Source organism: Anas platyrhynchos, chromosome 7 (assembly GCF_047663525.1).
Source record: "Anas platyrhynchos isolate ZD024472 breed Pekin duck chromosome 7, IASCAAS_PekinDuck_T2T, whole genome shotgun sequence".
Classification (NCBI taxonomy): Eukaryota; Metazoa; Chordata; class Aves; order Anseriformes; family Anatidae; genus Anas; species Anas platyrhynchos.
The window spans coordinates 10,626,426-10,645,989 of NC_092593.1; the positions used below are offsets into that span (position 1 = coordinate 10,626,426).

Consider the following 19,564-nt stretch of genomic DNA (forward strand, 5'->3'; position numbering starts at 1 on the left):
TTGTTAGATAAGAGAGCACGAGTGAGTATCAAGAGGACAATCATCTTTTGAAGTTAAGGGAAAATGAGACCTACTGGATAAGGAGCATCGCTGCGAGGATATTTTCATCACAGCAAGGGTATTTAGACCAGCAGGTTTACACAGGCAACAGGTGTTTTTGCAAGCCCAGGTGACTAATAATTCTGGAAATTAAAAACATGTCACTCTGTATGACTGCCAAAAGAGATATTTCCCCACGTCATTTCGTCTGGGCAGAATGAAGCAATACAATTTGTATTTAAAAGCATGTTTCCCCAGTATTTCTCCAGATTTTGTACAGCCACAAAGATAAATGTGCGTGTATGCATGCGTACACACTACAGATAGGTTCAAACGAATAAGTATAAATAAAAGGGCATCAACAACACAATTCACTTGGTTGGAGTGGGATCCTAACATAACACGAGTCAAAAGGTCTAAAAATTTTGTGATTTGAACTTTTCACTGCTCTCTCTGATAAAAGACTTCCTTCGGTGAAAAAAGAGGGGGTTTAATTATCTGTAGAAACATATCATTTGATGGCTTTTCTTCAGTTGTTTGTCTGCAGGTAATTGCACGTTAAGCAAGCCCAAACCTGAGGATTTTGCAGGTTTTCTATTTGGAAGTAAATGGGAACTGCAACTGGGGAAAAAAAAAAAAAAAAAAAAAAAAAAAAAAAAAAAAAAAAAGAAAAAAAGCTTAATTCTTCACCAGTGTGGAGTAAAACTTGAAATATATTAACATAATTAGCATACAGGAGGAAAAGTATTTCAGTGAGAGTTAGGATATCTTAGTCTCTACAAGGATATGGGCCTAAGTGCCGTAGGCTTTTCTGGATGTGAAGAATAAAAGCCAAAACCTATTTTAAAATCCACTAATTTTTCCAGTGATTTACTTTATCATTAGACTACAGATCTGATCTGATAGAAACCTCAGAAAAATGGAAACCACTTTCTAAGTTAGTGTCCTTTTCCCAAAACATTCACTCTCTCCACATGAAAAACATATCAAAATGGGCTGCCATGCTCCGGAAGGATTCTGACCTAGCCACTGTCCCTCCGTGTCATAAGGGTCATTGATGTGGCGCTCCTTCCATGCAGAAAATTATGTAAGAAATTTCAAAAGAGCCCTACTAAAGATGATTCTCATTTCATATGCTAATTGCCCAGGAACAGCAAGGTAAAAAGAACGTGTACCAGTGGGAATTTAAGGAGCACTGCTGAGCAAGCTACATGTACGGTAACAGTTCACACAAGCACTCCGACCACCCCAACACTACAGATCCTTTCCCAATGTCCACAAGTTTCCAAGAAGCAGCACAGGGAGTCATCTCCATCCACCTGATGACATTCACCTCGGTGACATCCCACTGAGGGGATAATGCACTGGGATTTGTGCAGCTGAAACTGCCCTCGGGAGGCTTGTGAAAACCCTCAGCCCAATGCACTATTTACACTATTTAAAATCAAAGCCTGATTTAAGGAAAAAGGCAAATTCTTTGGAGGGCAACATCATTAAACTAACAGATAAACAAAAACTGTGGCAAACATGCATACAGATGAGAATCAAGCAAAACTTCCATTCAACAAAACAAAAAACTTGAAGCAACATTCATCCTCCAATATCTTTGAATTCAGCAAAAAAAAAAAAAAATTGTCCTTGTGAGCTGTGATGATACTGATAATATCTCTGGCTGTAGGGAGTATTAGGTATTTGGAAAAACAGAGTCAGGCTAAATCTGGTCTGCTCATCGTTGCCTGACTTGCAGATGTGAAGCGGCCGTGGGGGAGCAGGGGGTGCTGTCACCACACTCCCAGACCCTCCCACAGCACTCTAATGATGCCCCCACAGATAGTACAAGCTGTGGGCATTTCCTCCCCCTCTTATTATTTTTTTTTTTTAACTTGTCTAACCCTGGAGAGTCCTCCAGACTGTACAGCACAGTACTGTTTCAGGCCAACATCTTACTTCATTGTGCCCCTGAACACAATTAAACTTCAAACTCAAGTTGATTGAAGGGGGATGATGCTTAGCATCTCTGTGAAAAAAAAATGAAGGTGGTTAAACCCATCAGTAAGTGATTCATCTTTCAGATAAAATGAGCATCACCAGAAAATAGTAGAATGCAACAGACAACAGAGAAACAAAACAGGTGGGTGCAATCTTTAATTTAGATATGATAATTCACAGTGTTCTGGTCACCTTCAGCAATCATTACTGCATGCAGGAAGGGTGATGTAAACCGTAACTAGAGGGTGAAGAAAAGATGCCAAGGAATCAGATTAAAAAACAAAAAAGGAAGTGGAATTTCAGGCAGATTGACACGCACAAGCATTTTCTTGAGCGATACATGGCTAGAGTGAGAGAGAGGCTGAGCTGTCATTGATTTCCTTTCAATTACACGAGCAAAGCCAAGAGGGCACAGCATTATTCATTATACCACCATCTTCCCGGTGGGCTGTATGCAAATAAGGACCAGCACAGCAAAGTTGGATTGTCTCCGCAAGAGCACTTGCAGCAGATGCTCACCAAGTGGTTACGTGTGCTTCACCCAAAGGCTGGCCGTGGAAGTGGCAGTTCCGACCCCAAAGCCACCCTCCTTGCCACCAGCAGACCTTCCAGCTGTGTGCCACCCAGCCCAACACACTTCCCAGAGTAGGGCCACCACAGCCGTGGCTAACCACAGTCCACCCCCAGGAGATGTGCAGAGCCCAAGCGCTCACCGCTCGAGCAGGAGGCAGTGGGCCTGGCTGCGGGCTCGTGGCCAGCGAAGGATGCAGCAGCAGGGGGAGGCTTTGCTGAGACCCAGATCCTTGCTCTGTGAGAACTGTGAATTCCCGAGAGGCTGTATTTGCAAAGCATGAAAGTGCTGTTGGTCACATCCACTGCAATCCGATTGATCTGAACAAGAAATACTTGTAACTATCCAAGGCTGTCAATACTTCAAGAACAAGTTTTGCTTAGTTGAATTTCCGCAGCTGATGCCTCTGCCATTAAAGTCTCCTGTATTTCATACGCAGAGCTCTACAGATTTATTTCATATACATACTATGCTGCTCATATAAAGTTGTCATTTGAAATTATTTTAAGCATAATATTTACAAAATTAATTCAATAAGAAAGCTTACTGCTGAGGGATTCCAATTCTGACTGCTGAAATCACTTGGTCCAATCGTTTATGGTAGTAAATAAATGTTATGAAACCTCATGGAGAAACTATTATCTAAATTACTGAACAAAAACAAAAAAAAAGCATTTATTATGTTCCAGGAATGCATTTCTGGCAGAGAAAATAACATTCATATACAATGTCTTTTTATAGATTAGTCAGGGGAAAAAATGACTGCATTGATGTGCTGCAAACTGTAAGGATTTTTTCTTCCCTGAAGAATTAGAAGTGACATCAGTTTTCATAATATCCAAAAAGAATAGAAAATACTTTGTTGAAAGAATTCCAGCTTTTTTATTCTGCTAAGTTATGTTACTAGGACAAAAATTCCCATTGTTTATTGTCTGGCCAGTTGTGGATGTGGTGTACATAAAGGGAAAATGTTTCAAGCTCTAAAAGATTTTTTTCTGAATAATTATTTTATTGTTTTCTCTCAAGCCAGGCAGCAAAATGACCCTACTGAGATCTGTGACAGCATTTGCCAGCGGATTCTAGCCTCCACCTCCAGCGTGCAGAATAAAGCTGTCCGTGTGGTCGTGGCGGAGCGTTCTCAGACCATTTATTCCTGGATCAGGTGAGTTCAAACAATCCTCAGCAACAGCCAAAAACTTTGCTCAAAAAAAGGCAGCAGTAATTACTGGGGTTCTGCAGAGGAAAACAGTCTATGAGATCTTCCCAAGATGCTAAGCAAAATGCAAAGTGTAGTGGGGGAAAAAAAGCATCCACATAGTGGGATCTTAGAGTGAAGCTCTAGGGAAATCCACTTCTTCTCTTCTTCATCGCTGTACAACATCCAGAGCTTTGGATTATACTCCTACGTGCAAATACACCTGATGGTGTGTATGGGATCTGTTGTCTATCCCAGGACAAGTCCCTTTATGAAATGTTTCTTCCCAGGTAGAAATTGAACTTTTACTCCACCGGTTAAACTTCTCATATAAATGGTTCGTGATGCCATATGTTCGATAGCAAAGAACTCAACAGACTGACCACGCTGTTGACTCTGACTTCAACAGTTCAGTTTATTTTTTTGTCCATCTCACTGGGAAAAGGATAAAAGTCACACATGTTGAGTTGGTGAGCCACTGCCACTTGTCACAGGTTACCACAGAGTCATCCAGGTCCACATCAGAAATACCTCTTACACAACTTGACTCACTCTGGTAAAAGTAGACAGCACCCATTTGTGCTAGTTACAGTTTGTCCTCTATTTCTTTACTGCATCCCAATATTCCATTGAAGAGCATTTCCTTTTTTTTTTCCCCATCTACAAAACTTTGTTTGGGGAATTAATGTTGGTATGGCATCCTTTCCCTCAGAATGAGTGACCCCCCAAGGTTTGTTGTGTCTGTTAGGTGTGGTCTCAGCACATCTTAGCATCTCTGTTCTGCAAAAGACATAGGCAGTGAGGTACAGGGACTGTCCCATATGCCAAAAGCACAAGCTCTCAAAACAGTTTTGGTTCAGGGCTAAATGAAGAGATCAGGCCAAATGTCTGGACCCATCTGGCTTTGTACAGCTGTCCCTTCAGGTTTCTGGTGGTCTTCTGCCTGTGACAGAATCCTGTTCTCACAGGAGTCACCAGAAGGCTCCTTACTGTCATCCTCTAAAATTAAAAACTCTACCAACGAACACAGTCCCCCTCCAGAAGATATTTCAGGCCTTTCAGACCAAATGCACAACCTAAGTACCCCTGTGCAGTAGCTGAGGATTTCACAGCAGAATGCGCTATGCAGCTGCGTGCCTAGCGAGCAGTGTCACACAGAATGAATTTTTCTTCCCTTTCATGTATTAAAAGGAGCACTTGACAAGAGACAAACTACGCTGTTGACTCGAACTTCAGCAGGCATTCCACAAGCCGCTGCTTTATGTGAGGCAGAGACCAGCAGCTCCGTACAATCATCAGTCATTTTGGGAAGTTCTTCTGCAAAGCCAAGATTATAACAGCTCAAAGGAAATAACTTTGCAACTGTCAAAAGGCAGGAACACGCTCATCTTTTGAAGAAGTCCTATAACAGTGACTGTCATTGCTAGGAGCAAAATTATTTAAGAGCTTCATAGAGAAAGGGTGATGGTGTGGTTGTTAAAGCACGAGCACTTAACCAAGATGATTTGGGTCTTTTTTGTTTGTTTTAAACTTTGCCACTGGCACCTGTGGGGCTTTGGGCCAACCCCTTACCCATCTGAATTTCTGCCCCACTCTACACCTCTCTCACTTTGAGGTACCCTTTTCTTCTCCACTCAGTTGATTCTGACTGCCAAGATCTGGGTGCCAGGAGCAAGCCAGCAGTGGCAGGGTGAAGCTGCAGTGACAGCAATGCCCTGGGGAGTAAGGCATCACCAACTGGGAGTGCCACCTCCAGCGTTCCTGTGCTGTCCTGCACCTGGTGCCCGAAGCTGGATGCCCTCAGTATCAAAGTCCAAATGAAGTTGCACCTGGATTCCAAAATCTTAAATCTTACTGAAGAATAAGTAGTTCTTGTTCTCCAACACCACCTGAATTAATCGGTAAAGCATATTTTTGGGTGACACCAATTGCCAGAGGTTCCAGTTGTGCACCAGCTGTGCTCTGAGGTTCAGCAAGCAAGTTCAGTGCAGCAATGACAATAAACCCCACCTTAGGATCCATTCCAGTGAGCTAGGGCAAAGATAAACTATTTCCTAATGTAAGGTGGACTTTAGCTGGAGAGTAGTAAAGGGTGATTTGAGATTCATGTTTGCTCAGCTCTCTTTTCCCTTACCTCTCTCCTCCTCCTCACCCTCCCCCCCCCCCTTATTTTTTTTTTTTGTTGTTTTCCTCTTGTGCATGAAGGAAATAGCTTTGTAGGAGTTAAAAAATAAACAACAAATCACAAAAAAACTCCACTTCGGTGTCCTGTCACGTAGATAACCTGCTGCTTTGCAGAAGAATCAATGCTTTTACTATTCAAGAAAATGTGTCTTTGCTTACAGTACCAATTGTGTGAAACATTTAGTAATCAATGAAATAAACACACCATCAACAGATCCTCCATGGTGGAGGAAAGGTTAGCTCAGAAGAAGAGATGGAAGGCAAGCTCAAAGAGCTAATGCCAATTATATACTGCGTGCTGGAGAAATTGCAGTGTATGCCTCCCAGCGCTAGGAAGGATCTTGCCAGAGGTACCCACACCTTGAACAACAAAGCCATGACATTCTGGGGGAAGCCTCCATACTTCTCCTCTCTAGGATCCTTCAAATGCAAAAAAAAAATAAAATAAAAAAATCCATTTACTGATACTTAGCTTCAAAATTACTGTTTCAGCAACCCCTGACAGCCTCCTGAGGTGACCAAGTACAGTACAGGCAGAGCTGCTTTCTGTTCTCATAAAGCTCCATCATCGAGAGCTAGTCAATAAAATATTCTTCCAGTTCGTACTCTCACTAGCAATGCACTGTGTTTGCAGCACACGCTTGAGGCCAGGCAATCACAAAGCACTTTAAATACCTTATTTTGCAGAACAGCTATAATCACACATCCTACCCTCACAAAGAGCCATGCACGCCGAGGCTGAGCAGGGATTGCAGCACCTGATCGCTGCCCCTTCTGCCTGTGTGCCCAGGCCAGCCTTCAGACCTCCCCACTGAGTACCTGCCCTGCAAAAGGGAGCAGAGCAAAGTCTGCAGGGCTTTGTAAGAGATGAAATTTCACACCTGGTTATTCCCTGCATCATGTATTCCTAAGCGTCAAGAGTGTATTAACAACTCGCATCACAAAAACCTGCATCACATTATTGAAAATAAGGAGTTAACAAGAAAAATGGCAAAAAAAATCCACTGTGCTTCTCCACAGGAGTGTCAAGAAAGTATAAAATAGTTTTAAAAGCTAACCTGCACTAATAGGCGTAACGATACTTGTTCCTTGGACTTTGCAATGCCAGAGCATGCTGCTCAAACTGTGTTGCTTTGAAAGTGCACATAGCTCCAGGAACACAGTCTGTTCCCCATTACAGCAGCCTCCCATACACAACCCTTTGTGGTGGGTCAGTTTCTTTCTTAGCTGTACACAGCCCTTCTAGAATAAAAAAAGAAAGACTCTAAATGCAGGTGTTACTTTGGTAGTTTCCCCGCATATATCCCCTACGGGCATAGAGGGAATAGAAAGGAAAGAGTAGGAACTACACAGCTACTGTTATTTTCTCTGGAATGGCGACTTGGAAAGACTAATGAATTGGCTTTTCCTTTAGGACTAGCCACAAAAAGCCAGTGTGGGTGAGAGACTAGAAAACAGAAGCAAATTACTTCTCTTCCAACAAATTAAGGAAATAAAGGCAGTTCCTTCCTTGGAGCAGTCGCATTTATACAAATCGGTGTCTAGAGACACAGCCTAACCCTACAGGAACAAAGCTTTGCGTAATGAGCCCAGCTGCCTATCTGAGAAATTCTCCTGGGTCAATGCGACAAAGACAACATTCACATGGGCTACTGCAGAAGAAGTCTCATAAAAATTACCCTCAATTTCTGTTTAGTCACTCCTACCACAAAAGAAAGGAAGGGGAGAACTCCTCGACTTTGGACAGGAAAAAAATAACTTTGGTCCTGTAGGCTGGATTCAAGTTTGAAGGAATAATTTCATTAAGGCCCAGGATCCAGGCTGTGCACCACAGCTACACACACTGATCACCAAGGCCCTAAAACCTCATTTGACTCCGATGCCCTCATTTATCAGCTTTAGTTACTGCTACAAGATTAAAGTTCCAGGCTACTGCATTGAACTGCGCAACTCTGGGTAACTAAAATAGTGATTGCATTGGAATAGCTCTCTGGAGAGGAAAGGATGGTCAGCAACTTAATTGTATGCACAATGATTTCATTGCTTAGGTGAGAGGCTGGGGAGTTGCCTCTTCTGCCACTGAAGTATGTGAGCAGCTTTGAGAAGGTCTGTCTTCTTGGGTTATCCATAGGATCTCAGACAGACAGCGTGAGATTCGAAATAATCACTTTAAAGACTATAGATTAAGAGTTACATTCATTACCAGAGCAAAGTTCTGCAGAGAGAAGCCTACCAGAGCTCTTACCAGATTTTGAAGGACTACCTGAACCAGCCTTGACAATCCCATAATTTGGGTAATTAAAGGATAGCTCTATGTTTATGTTCTGTCATGAGTACTGATCACCAACCCCCTTTATCCTTATAACATAAAAATAACAAGAAGAGGAACTTTACATTAGAACTAGCTCCACAAAAAAAAATAATAAGTACTCACACAGCAAGTCCCACTAAGAGATTTCCTGCAATAAGTTCTGATTTGCCCTGCTTGCCTTTTACTATTTCTCACTCAAAATCAATCCTACCAAAAATGTAGTTCTTGTTACACACGTATCTGGTATACATTACTCTTTCCTTTAAGCTTTCCAATAACCATGTCAGAGAGTTTAACAATTTATGTTAGCTGAGTATTTCTTCTCTTCCTTTACACGTTGCACAAAACTCTGTGTTTGGAAATAGTTATCCATCCTTCCAACAACTTGCCCCTGACTTCACTACGCGGGATCCTAAGCAAATAGGAACCAAATCAATGACTGACCAAACAAAATAGGAAAGTTATTTTTAAGAATCCCACAGAACCAGAAATCCCAGAACTGAAGCCCCAGTAGAGTTGTTTTGCAACAGCAAACATGCCTGAAATGAACAGAAATCCATGTTTTGGCTTTAAGACACCCCTAGAAAGTGATATGGAAAGTTTTAATTGTCCATTACGAGTAAACTACTGGTATGAGATGAATGAGAAAAGAACTGACCACCTCACTGAGGACCAGACCCTACTGTCTGTCGAAACTGAAGGAACACGAGTGCTACTCTAGCTTCTTCCAGCAGTTTCTCTATATGCACACAGGTGCAGCCGTTGCACTTGCTTTCAGCTTTCACTTCACAGGTCCAAGGTTTTGAGGAAACTCTCAAGCACAGCTTTGGTGTAAACGAAAAAATCTACTTTGTAAGCGCCCTGAATTCTCCCTTTTAATCTAGAAAACAAGCACCATCCTTTCGGCCTTTAAAAAAAAAAAATGATATCCCATTCCAAATTTTTCATACTCTAAACATAACTCTCAACTCCCTCTTGAGACTTGAAAGTTATGAGATCTCTCCACCCCTGTGCCGCACATTGCTGCAGAGATATTTATCTGGTTAAGTCTGATCAACAGAGGACACGTCCTGATCCAGGGTTTTGCATGGAACATGACCCCAGCCAGCCCATGCAATTACTTTTTATGGTTCAGTAGAAAATATCAACAACACTGGCCCTACCAGAGCTTTTCAGGTCTCTGGAACAGTCGTGGAAATTTAACCTTCACCATGCTTCCTAGAATAGGCTGTCCTCATGGCTAACAATTCCTCCTAAGTTATTCTTACTGCACTCAGGTTCCAGTAAGGGTAAAATGAAGAATTCTCTTACTAAATACAAAATATAAGCGATGCTATTCCACAATTAACAGAAATGAACACAAAATTCAAATACATAGGTATGTATTTCCTACATCTTTCTGACCCTGCACAGTCCACCCAATGGCCTGCTAGGTATTCAGCTGCAGATCCATTTCATACAGAAACATTTTTGTTCTTGCACTGACTGCATTCACATCAGAGGATCTAGACTTGAGGGTCTCCCTTTCCTCTCTACCACTCTGAAAGAGCCGTACTCATATTTTCAACCCTGTCTTTCCTTCTCCCCCCAAGAGTTCCTAAATCTTAGCTGGCTTGGGAATAGGGTTTGATCCTCCGCTGGCACCAGTTCTGCCATCATCATGATGGGATGTGATTACCACATGCTCAGAGTGGAGTCAGCTCAAGAATTTACAGCACTTGCAAAGCCCCAAAGAGACCTGTAGGCCACCGCCTGCTGAGGCAAATGGAAGCCAGTCCCAACTCACTGTGTGCAGTGTGCTACTGCCTCCCATCTGGGGAGGAACACGGTGGTGTGCAATCATGCTGGAGGGACAACAAACATAAGAAGAAACTCTGGAAGATGCATCAGGTTTACTCCAAGTTAAGTCTTTCTGCAGTCTCCCATTATCAACAGCTTCTTCCTGGCCATATGCCACCAGGCTGGGGACCTCAGGACCAGATCCAATGACCATGGCAGAAGACACTTGCGGCAGAGAGAAGCACGTGCCATACAGCACCTGTCACAGAAACCAACCACCAGAGCTATGAGGGCTGACACAGGGCAACAGCCCCCTTGGGCCAACTCCTTCATCACCTGTACATCTTCTCCTGCACATCCTACAGGAGTCCTCATCAAGGCCACGAAGGTGGACCCAATGTAAGAGGCAGAGGCATCTATTCTCAGAGCTACAGGAAAATACCATGCACAGGAGAAGTCTCCCCCTCTGCCAGGTAAAAGGACTTCAGTTAGAGTTCAGGCTGCATGAGACTCATCTTCATCCACTAATTAGCTTTCCCTCTGCTGCCATTCCACTTACTGTGAGGCTGGGGACAGGTTCTGTCCTCTGGAGTCCTCTAGAGCATCAGCAACATAATAAGGGAATGAACAGCAAATCCTAAGTAAAATGAATAGATGCTTTAATGCAGAAACCAGAGAGCACTTTGATTTTCAGGAAAGCAGCAGAATAGCCGTTCTCTGGTCCTGTGGGCAGTATAATCATTACGGACTCCTTGCAAGCCTTTTAATAAAGAAGGGTATATGTTCAGATACCCAAAGATTTCAGAGTTTGACCTGCCAAAGACATGAAGTAGTAGTGGCTATAGCCGTACCAGAATCACTAATACTGCCCAGGGGAATACTGCAGGAAAGTTCTCATCTGTTTGCCATTATAAATTATGCCGACCCTTCAGTTGGACTCATGTAATTTTCCCTGTGGAGTCACACCAGAGCCATACAACTTTTCAGCAAGTCATTCTGGGGGAAAAGCCTAATAGAAATCTGCCCGTGTTTTGGCAGAATTTAAGGACTAATATCCAAGGAAAAAAAAAAAAAAAAGCAAGCTTTCCAAAGGATATTTAACCTTGGGGAGACCTAAAAAGCTTTTTAGAATTCCCAAACTATTTCCTTAACACCTGTGTAGAAGCACACTGTAGTTTGGAAAGTTTCACACGTAGCTCCACCTAAACTCCAGAGACCAGGCAGCAGCGTGCCCGTAGGTCAGTACGCTCCCCAAAGAGATGCTTGCTCCAAGTTTAATTGTGCAGCAAAGGACTGCAAACGGCTGAAGCCCAAACGCTGGTACGAGAAGAAGGAAATACAGAAGTACTAATACATCCTCTTCACCTGTTTGCATCCTTTCTAAGCACCTCTCTCGTTTTCCTTGAGGTAAACAGTGTATTAGCTGAATCACTGGACCTCGGAGATACATCCATCATTGCATACAGGAAAAGTACACGAAATGCAAAACATCATTGTGCAGGAGGACAGATTCATCTTTTGATTTATCCTGAGTCAGCCAAGCCTGTTTAAGATGGAGACTTAGTTTGAAGCAAGTTTTGCCCATTGCTGGCCCTGAAGGTCCATCAAAAAGGTTAACAGCCCACTTTTTGGTGGGCCTCTCTACTCATGTATTGGCTTCCTCATCTCCCACCTCATTTACTTAGTAAATGTTTAGAAAGAAGTCATTTGGTATTCTATAACAAAAATATGCTCATATAGCCCTGTTTATCTGCAGACCCAACAAATTTTGCAGATCTGAAAAATGTTCTAAAACATACCATTTATTAAAAGTCAGAGAGCATACGAAACTAACTACTAACAGTGTTAGCACACTACTGCAGCCATAGTGGGCTTGGTCTAGCCCCTTTCTTTAAGGTCAGCTAACTCCTTCACACTCCCTTCTGTGCTCCGACTGCCTTTGGGCTTGGATCAGATCTTTAATGCTATAGCAGACCAGGTGCTGCTAAAACTTATATGCATGATTCAAGTCACTTAAGTCAAAAAAAAAAATCAACATTATATTTTATGTACCTACGTATTTCATGTACATATATATAATTTCCGTGATACAAAATTGGGGCCAACGCTTGTTTAATTGCAATAAGTAACAGTGAATGGTGGTGAGTAGGACTTACCCAAACAAAATAGTTCCTAATCTGTCAATAGATTTCACTCTGAATACCTGCAGTTCAAAAAGGGTATTTTAACAAGAACACCAACCTCTCAATTTAGAGATTTTTTAATGTTGATTCTCTTGAATTTTATTGTCTTAACTGCATTGATTTTCATAGTATAAGTGTACTCTTATTTAAGTTTCTTGATAAGTGTTTTTAAAGTTTTATAATTTGACATTTATTTTGGCAATAAGCTTGTTGGTGGTTTGTTTTTTTTTTATAAGCCTCCCTTTGGCACTCTCTCTGTGCTACTCACACATCAGCAATTAACAAGGCACTTTTAAACGCACCCCTACTGCTGCAATATGATCTGTCACCATGAAATTTGCAGGAAACTTTACTCACAGTTAAAAAAAAAAAAAATGAAGCCAAGACTGACTGACCATTATATACTGGAATAGGAAGGAATTAGGATTTTGTATAATTTCATATGAATTTAATACGATAAGACATAACCATAGGTAGAAACAAATACTTGTTACTTATGGAAGACGTTCTCTGAATTCTGCATTATTTTCTGATAAGACTTAAAAAAAAAAAAAAAAAAAAAAAAGAGAGAACATAGGAAAAACTTTTCATTCCCCTACTTTCAGCTGCTTGTTAAATACCAAAAGGTAATGAGAGTATTCTCTGATACACTATTAGGTAAAAAACACTGAGCCATCTATAAAAATATTTGCATTTGCATTTCTAAAATCAGCACAATAATCAGTTAAACAGCAAAAAGTAAACTTTACACAGGCATATTACAAGCATCAAATTTTGAAGGCTAGCTTCTAACCTAGCAGGGCAGCGTAGCCATTCAAACCTAGATGTGCATTCATTTGTGCACCTATTGCACACAGTATCAGCAGTGACTGTGTACAGCTACTTCTGGTAAGGTCTTTCACCTCTTCACATTGTCGCTTCCTCCCAAAACACGAGGTTAAATCAGAAGCATTGATGGCTTCTTTCAGAGCTCTAACTGCACACCTCCTTCCGAGCAACATTTAAAACATTAAACAAAAAAAATCTCTCCTTACTTACAAGGCAAAGCAGAAAAGGAAGGTCATTCATGACACCCCATTCACTATTTTCTGTTTCTTTCTGTAAATATTACAGTGCTACTGAAAAAAATATCAAGTCTGAGGTTCTCAGATCTTCCTTCAGAGTTTTAATCATTCGCTTCCCAAGAAGGGGTTTAACAAATACCACAGTGTTCTGTCAATATTTGTATGCAGCACCACACAGGGCAAGCTGCCAAACTTGCATGGTTTAAAGAGCCAAGGGTGGAAAACTGACACCCTAACAAACACACTCCCCGCTTTGTCCCAGTTAAGGTGGTGCTAAAAGTGTCATCGTTGCTGCTGGACTGTGGTTGAGGACAGCTTTGTTCGACTGCCGTGCTTCTGCAGAAATGCAGCATTTAATAATCGCCTTCACCAAACTTCAGGGATTTGTTTCATGCCCAAACGGTTCTTAGGCAATTACGAGCCTTTTGCTTTCCACCAGCTGCACTTTAAATGTATTTTAATTGGCTGGAATTTCGAAGGAATCCATTTGGCAGTCATTTACATTTGAAGCACGCCCCTAGCAGCTGAAACAGGCCCCAGAAGCAGCCCGATTACTTCATCAAAAGAAACTGTTTGAATACCGTTGACTCCTACATAACTACAGTGAACTCCATTATATAGGTGTGGTGATGCAATTAATAATTCCTCGCTGCATTTTTGCTTATCCTGGGAGCACAAAGCCTTACGAACTGAGAAATTGAGAGCGGTCTGCAGACTTACAGAGCTCGGTGTTAGTTTCCCAACATCGCTGCGCTTCCAGAGAGAGGCCTTCCTTCTGCTTTCTCTCTATCTGATCTGAGCCACTCTGTGGAAATGACAATGGTATTATTGTTTCTACACTTGCAACGCATCAAGAATGTTACCAGCTGGATTTCTGGATATAAAGTTATTTTAAAAGCTAATGTGTTAGTTATTCGAGGATCAAAGTATAAAGCAAATTTAGTCCATTATATTAGTAATGGCTCATTTTTCCCCTTTCTCTTTATTTTTGGGCTCCTAATGTGCACTGCAAGCCAACTTTGCCGGGCCTTAGTTTAATGCAGCGAGTTCATCCTGCTCTGCAGTTTGTAATGCAGAGGTTTAAGGGCTGACAGCATTAGGGAGAGCTACCAACAGCTGCTCAGAGAAAAGAATGAGAAGACATTAATGAAAGAACCACAAGAATTCACACTGCAAAATGCAATATTTAGGCTGAATGTAGCAACATTAAGAAGTCAGATTTAAAAACAGAGAGACATTCCAAGCCATGCTGATTGAACGCGTGGTATCTGAAAAACCCAGAGCTCTGCAGCCCATGAAAGCTCCTGTGAAATTGTAACTGCTTGAGAGTTCACTTATCATCAGTGCGCCACGGAGGATGAAGGCGCAAAAGAAAGGGGATTATTCTCTAGCTGAAGCACAATGAGAACTGTTTTTTACATTTAAAAGGTGAATAGTTCTTGAAGTGAAGTTATGACAATACTTGCCGCCTACAGAGAAAAGCAGCATTTCAAGTGCATTGTATGAAAAGGAGAAGGATTAATGCCACAGAGAGAGACCATTATGCTGCAGAAGGGTTGCATATTTTAATAATTTGACTCCATCCAGCTCTGGAAATTTCCATAGTTAACTGGCTTATGCTCCTAAGAAGTACAAACCCTCAGTGTACGAAGGTCTTGAGGGAACTTACTGGAAGTAGCACTTGGGAGAAAGAAAAAAAAAGCAGACATGAAGAAGCAGCCAAAGCGGATGATAAACGATGAGAAACCTGAGGATTTGTTAGTTTTAACTACCTCGTGATACTTCACTGAGAGAGGGTCAAGCAGCCATCCAGACTCTGTCCACATTCTTATGGTAACCCAGTGTATCACAATCACTTCATGTATTTTATCCTCAAATATATTCATGACATACAGACGTATTCTTGTCTTCCTGCTTTTGAAGGCACGACACCTCTGACCAAACTGGGACATGAACCCAGCACCTCAATGCCTTCCTTCTTTCATTATGCATCTATAGATGTCCCATGCAGACCTGCTTGCAGCTACAGCACAGGTTAGAGCTGACCCAGGTTAACAGCTGAAAAGCACTACAAAGCATCTTAGATCTTTGAAAGCCAAAGGGAACAGAAGTAGAGGCTTAAATCCAGACTTTCCCTCCTCATCCAAGTGGGAACAGATTATTAGAGAGCACTGGTCACCTCTATCTCATCTGTAGCCTACCAAAACTGATGACAAAACTCCAAACAAGTTCACAAGGTGATATGGGTGAAGGAAGGAGAACCGCAGTGACCTCAGCCATAAACAAAAAGAAAATCCTAGATCATCACCAGCAATTGCAACTCACCGTATTTCAATCCGTAGCCACATTACCTATACAACTTCATGTATTTATTTAAAAAACAAAAGCCTTCCTGATAAATCTGCTACAGTGCAAGCATCTGGGGATGTATCAGCAGGAATCATGTGGTGGACCAGGAGGAGGTCCAGGCGGGATGGCTGAGGGCACAGCAGCACAGCCTGCCCCGTCCCGCTGCCTCTGCCGAGCCCTGATCTGCAGAGAAAGGTCGGAGCTCTATTCATGCTGCCGCTCTGGGAATCCCTTGCGTTGTCATGGGCTGCGTGATGACAGCCATGAAGCCTTGATGTGGCACTGATTGTTAGAGGACACTGAAGACAATCAGCCATTATTTAGCTTCAATATCTATCTTTACTATTATTTAAATCAGAGACACTGGCCAGTGTTTCCAGAGAAACAGCGCTGGTGTGATTTTCAAAAGAAGGAGACTGATTTATTTTCAAGACTCGTGTGGGATTCAAGTCACAGCCACAATAAGCCTCAGAAAAGCTGTACACTAAACTGATTTTCTGGTAACAGTTACACAAGAAAACCCATGCATTGACAAAAACTTAAGCATATGAAACATTTACTATTAAGACAGTTAATAGCCCTTAGCGCAGTGAAAAAGAAAAGCATTACTTTGAAATTTCAGAAACTATTAAAAAAACAACATCAAGAGAAATATGGCTGCTATCAAAGGGAAGATAATCAATCCTTCAAAAGCAGGGACATCAAGCCATAAAGAACACTTCCACCATGCCTAATGGCAATTCTCTGCTGCCTTCCTGCTCTAACTGCTGTTGGCATTCAGCTGGACAAGAGGAAAAAACATTACAGTACTACACACAGGCATGAATGAACTATGGCGAAGGAGAAATCCCACAGTGAATGGAAAGCCGATTTTCCCTTATGCAAATGCTACGCATCAATGAAACAGTTTCCAGTCAAACAGAACCATCTTGAGGAAATATATAAAGGCTATTGGTGTAACTGATACCTGGTTAAAAATGAAGGAAGCGAGGCAGATGAGAATATAAGCATGGAGGATTTATTGAAACACCAGCAGGGTCCTAGCGAAACACATGACAAAATACAAGAATGATGTCTCTGAAAAGGACATTAGAAAGAATACGTCCTCTGACCAGCATGCTAGAAACCAGGAGGTAGAACCATTATAATAAGGCTTATTACAGGCTTTTACAAATTAGGTGAGAATACCGCCCAGTCAGATATTTCTCCTCAACACAGAGATTGCCTACCTGAAATGCTGTAAATGCAAGTAATTAGATGATCAGACTCTCCCTGGCCCTAATTGAGGTAGACAGGCAGAAGGAAAGCAGAGGACAAATCACAGCCCTTGTGCTCACAAAGACAGACCATACCTTCTGTACATTTCTTATCACTTTCTGCCTGCCCATCTTCATTCTGCACATTTCAAGGTTTCCAGACCTGGGCAGGCAAGAACAGGGTAGCAGCAGACTTCAGCTCCACTGCCCTACAGTGTTCTCCTAAGCATCACCACAAAGGCTGTCATAGCACACCCACACCTCCACCATGCTGAGGTGTATGGGGAAGGATGTATGTTTATGAAAATACACTTCCTTCTGTGACCTATTTAGATCTGGTTCTGCACCCCTTGCTCATGAAGAAACTATTGTACTCCACTATGCCACTCCTGCTGCATTGCACTACTGACTAATGTTGACATATCCCTATTGGAAGCCCCCTCAGGGCTGAACAAAGGCAAGATGGCCGTTGATTAACGTCTTATGCTTTTGAATAAGAAAGTCTAGGCTTTGTAAACAAAAGAATGCATAGAAAATATACCTGATAATTTTTTTGGATGGCAGAACAAGTAAGGAAGACAGTCTCCTTCCTTGAGCACCTTGACTGCTTGACAGCAACAGCAAAGGGAGCTGGGGATGTCAGAAAGCAGCCCCTTCCTTCACAGTAGGCAGCACTGAGAAGTGTTTCCATGTTGTCAGTCTCCTGGGATTTCAAATGTAATCTGTCTGTACCAACTTGGAAGGAAAAAAAATTCTCTGATCCTGGAAGTGGAGCACAGGGCATGCTGCTGAAATACCAAGAGCAGAGATGATAGACAACCTTTGACTGATCAGTTCCCTAAAGCTAAGATACGTGTTGTTGGTCCATTATCTGCTACACACACTCTTGTGAATTGGCATTTGCTGCACTACTACAGTCTTCAAAGAAGGCCCAAACAGCGTTAACGTGGAAAAGATTTCTCAAAAAATAACAAATTATTTGTGTTCTAGACCAAATTTATACCCTTACCAAATACGGCTAGGCACAAAATCATATTACTTAGCATTAACATCACTTTGGAAGTTTAATGTATATTAAAACCCATGGAAGTTTAATGTATATTAAAACCCATAGCATCACTTCTTAATCTTTCCCTTCAAAATATCATACCCACAAACTCGTTGTTATTACTTTTGTGTTCCCTTTTTATCACTTGAAAATAAATAAGGTATTTTAAACATCAGTTAGCATTCAGAATTGCTGCAATCATATGCCCTGCAAACTGCTGCTACCAGATAAGGTAATCTGCTCCTGAAGAGAAGCATATGACCAAGCAGGGTGGTTATGGAAAACTTCAGACCACCCCTTTGCAAGGGCACGGTCTGAAAGTTCACATTTTCAAGGCAGAAGACAGGCATGTGCAGAAGACAGTAAAGGTTGTGGGAGAATGCAGTTGGCTACAAACAGGTCTGGACAACATAACTGACTGCAGGGCAAAAGTAAACAGGCGTGGAGCAAAAACAATCCAAATTATGCATCTTGTGTGGATGCACATTTACCTCCAGGGTAGTCAGTCTGCTGCCCTGGAGAGATGCGTCATCTGCAGGTGCATATTTCCTTTGGTGAGTTAAGGCAAATGCCATTTTCATCTGTGCCATGCTGGTTTACCTTAGGACCAAGCAGAGTCACATACCAAACTGTGACAACTTGAAAAGAAATAACAGAAAAGCTATATATAGAGAGAAAAGAATCCGTGTTTCACACCCCACTGTAGATACTTAAAAATATTTACATCATCTACTACTCTAATAGGTCATCTCACTGGGGATTAAATGAAGAATCAAGAGTGCTTACAGTTAGAGGAGTCAGGGGGAGATGCAAGCCCACAGCTGCTCTTTCGTATTACCTCTATTAGCTTAAATTTCTATTGAGCAAACAGGTAGAGGAAGACCAACGGATACTCAGCATAGAGAGTAACTATGGACACCTAGAAAAGCTTAAGGTTTGGTTTACACATTCCTAACAAAGCCTTGGTCATACGGACTCACAGCTTGTAATAAAATAATGCCTGGGAAGTTATTTCAAGGAAAGCATTTTCAATAAACATAAGAAACAATTACATTTGCACTAGCTTTGTTACGGTAAGACAGCCTACAAAGATTTTATTATTATTATTAAAATATTAATTGAAACAGCACAGAACAATAATACACAGTGTTACCAGTGAAAGTGGTCAACCACTGAGTTTTGTGAAATAGTGTTGTGGCCCAGGATACCAGCCGTACTAGCAGATTATCGGTGCCTGCATGAAGTCCCACTGGTGTTGGGGAAGTTATTTCAGCAGAAAGTACCGTATCATCCCTTAATCAGGTTTTCAACACTACTTAGCAATTACCATAACAATTCATATATTAAGAATTTTGTTTCACATACTCTTTTAATAACAGTACTTGGAACTCTATACAGTATCAGAGAGCTCAGCATCTAACCCTTCCCAGAAGGCAGGCAAAAAGCAAGTGTCGTACTTTCATAATGCATTTAGGTACTGCATAGATGGGACATAATTAAAGCAAGACTTAATTAAAGCTTTTCTTCTCCGGAGACGGACAGGTAAAACATAACTTACTGTATTCCTGAGTACAAAAGAGTCTAAAATTGTCTCTC

At 41.7% G+C, this 19,564-nt stretch overlaps 1 protein-coding gene across 15 annotated transcripts in view; it reads right to left on the reverse strand.

Annotated features, from left to right (window-relative positions):
• NCKAP5 (NCK associated protein 5) overlaps window positions 1–19,564 on the reverse strand; it is a 435,119-nt gene that overhangs the window by 380,609 nt on the left and 34,946 nt on the right. Inside the window, exon 1 of one of the 15 annotated variants that reach the window (XM_038182177.2) lies at window positions 13,290–13,543. The exons of the other annotated variants lie outside the window; for them this stretch is intronic. The gene's annotated coding sequence lies outside the window, so the exon portion shown is untranslated. Of the gene's footprint in view, window positions 1–13,289; window positions 13,544–19,564 lie in introns of those variants that run through there. 15 annotated transcript variants of the gene reach the window in all.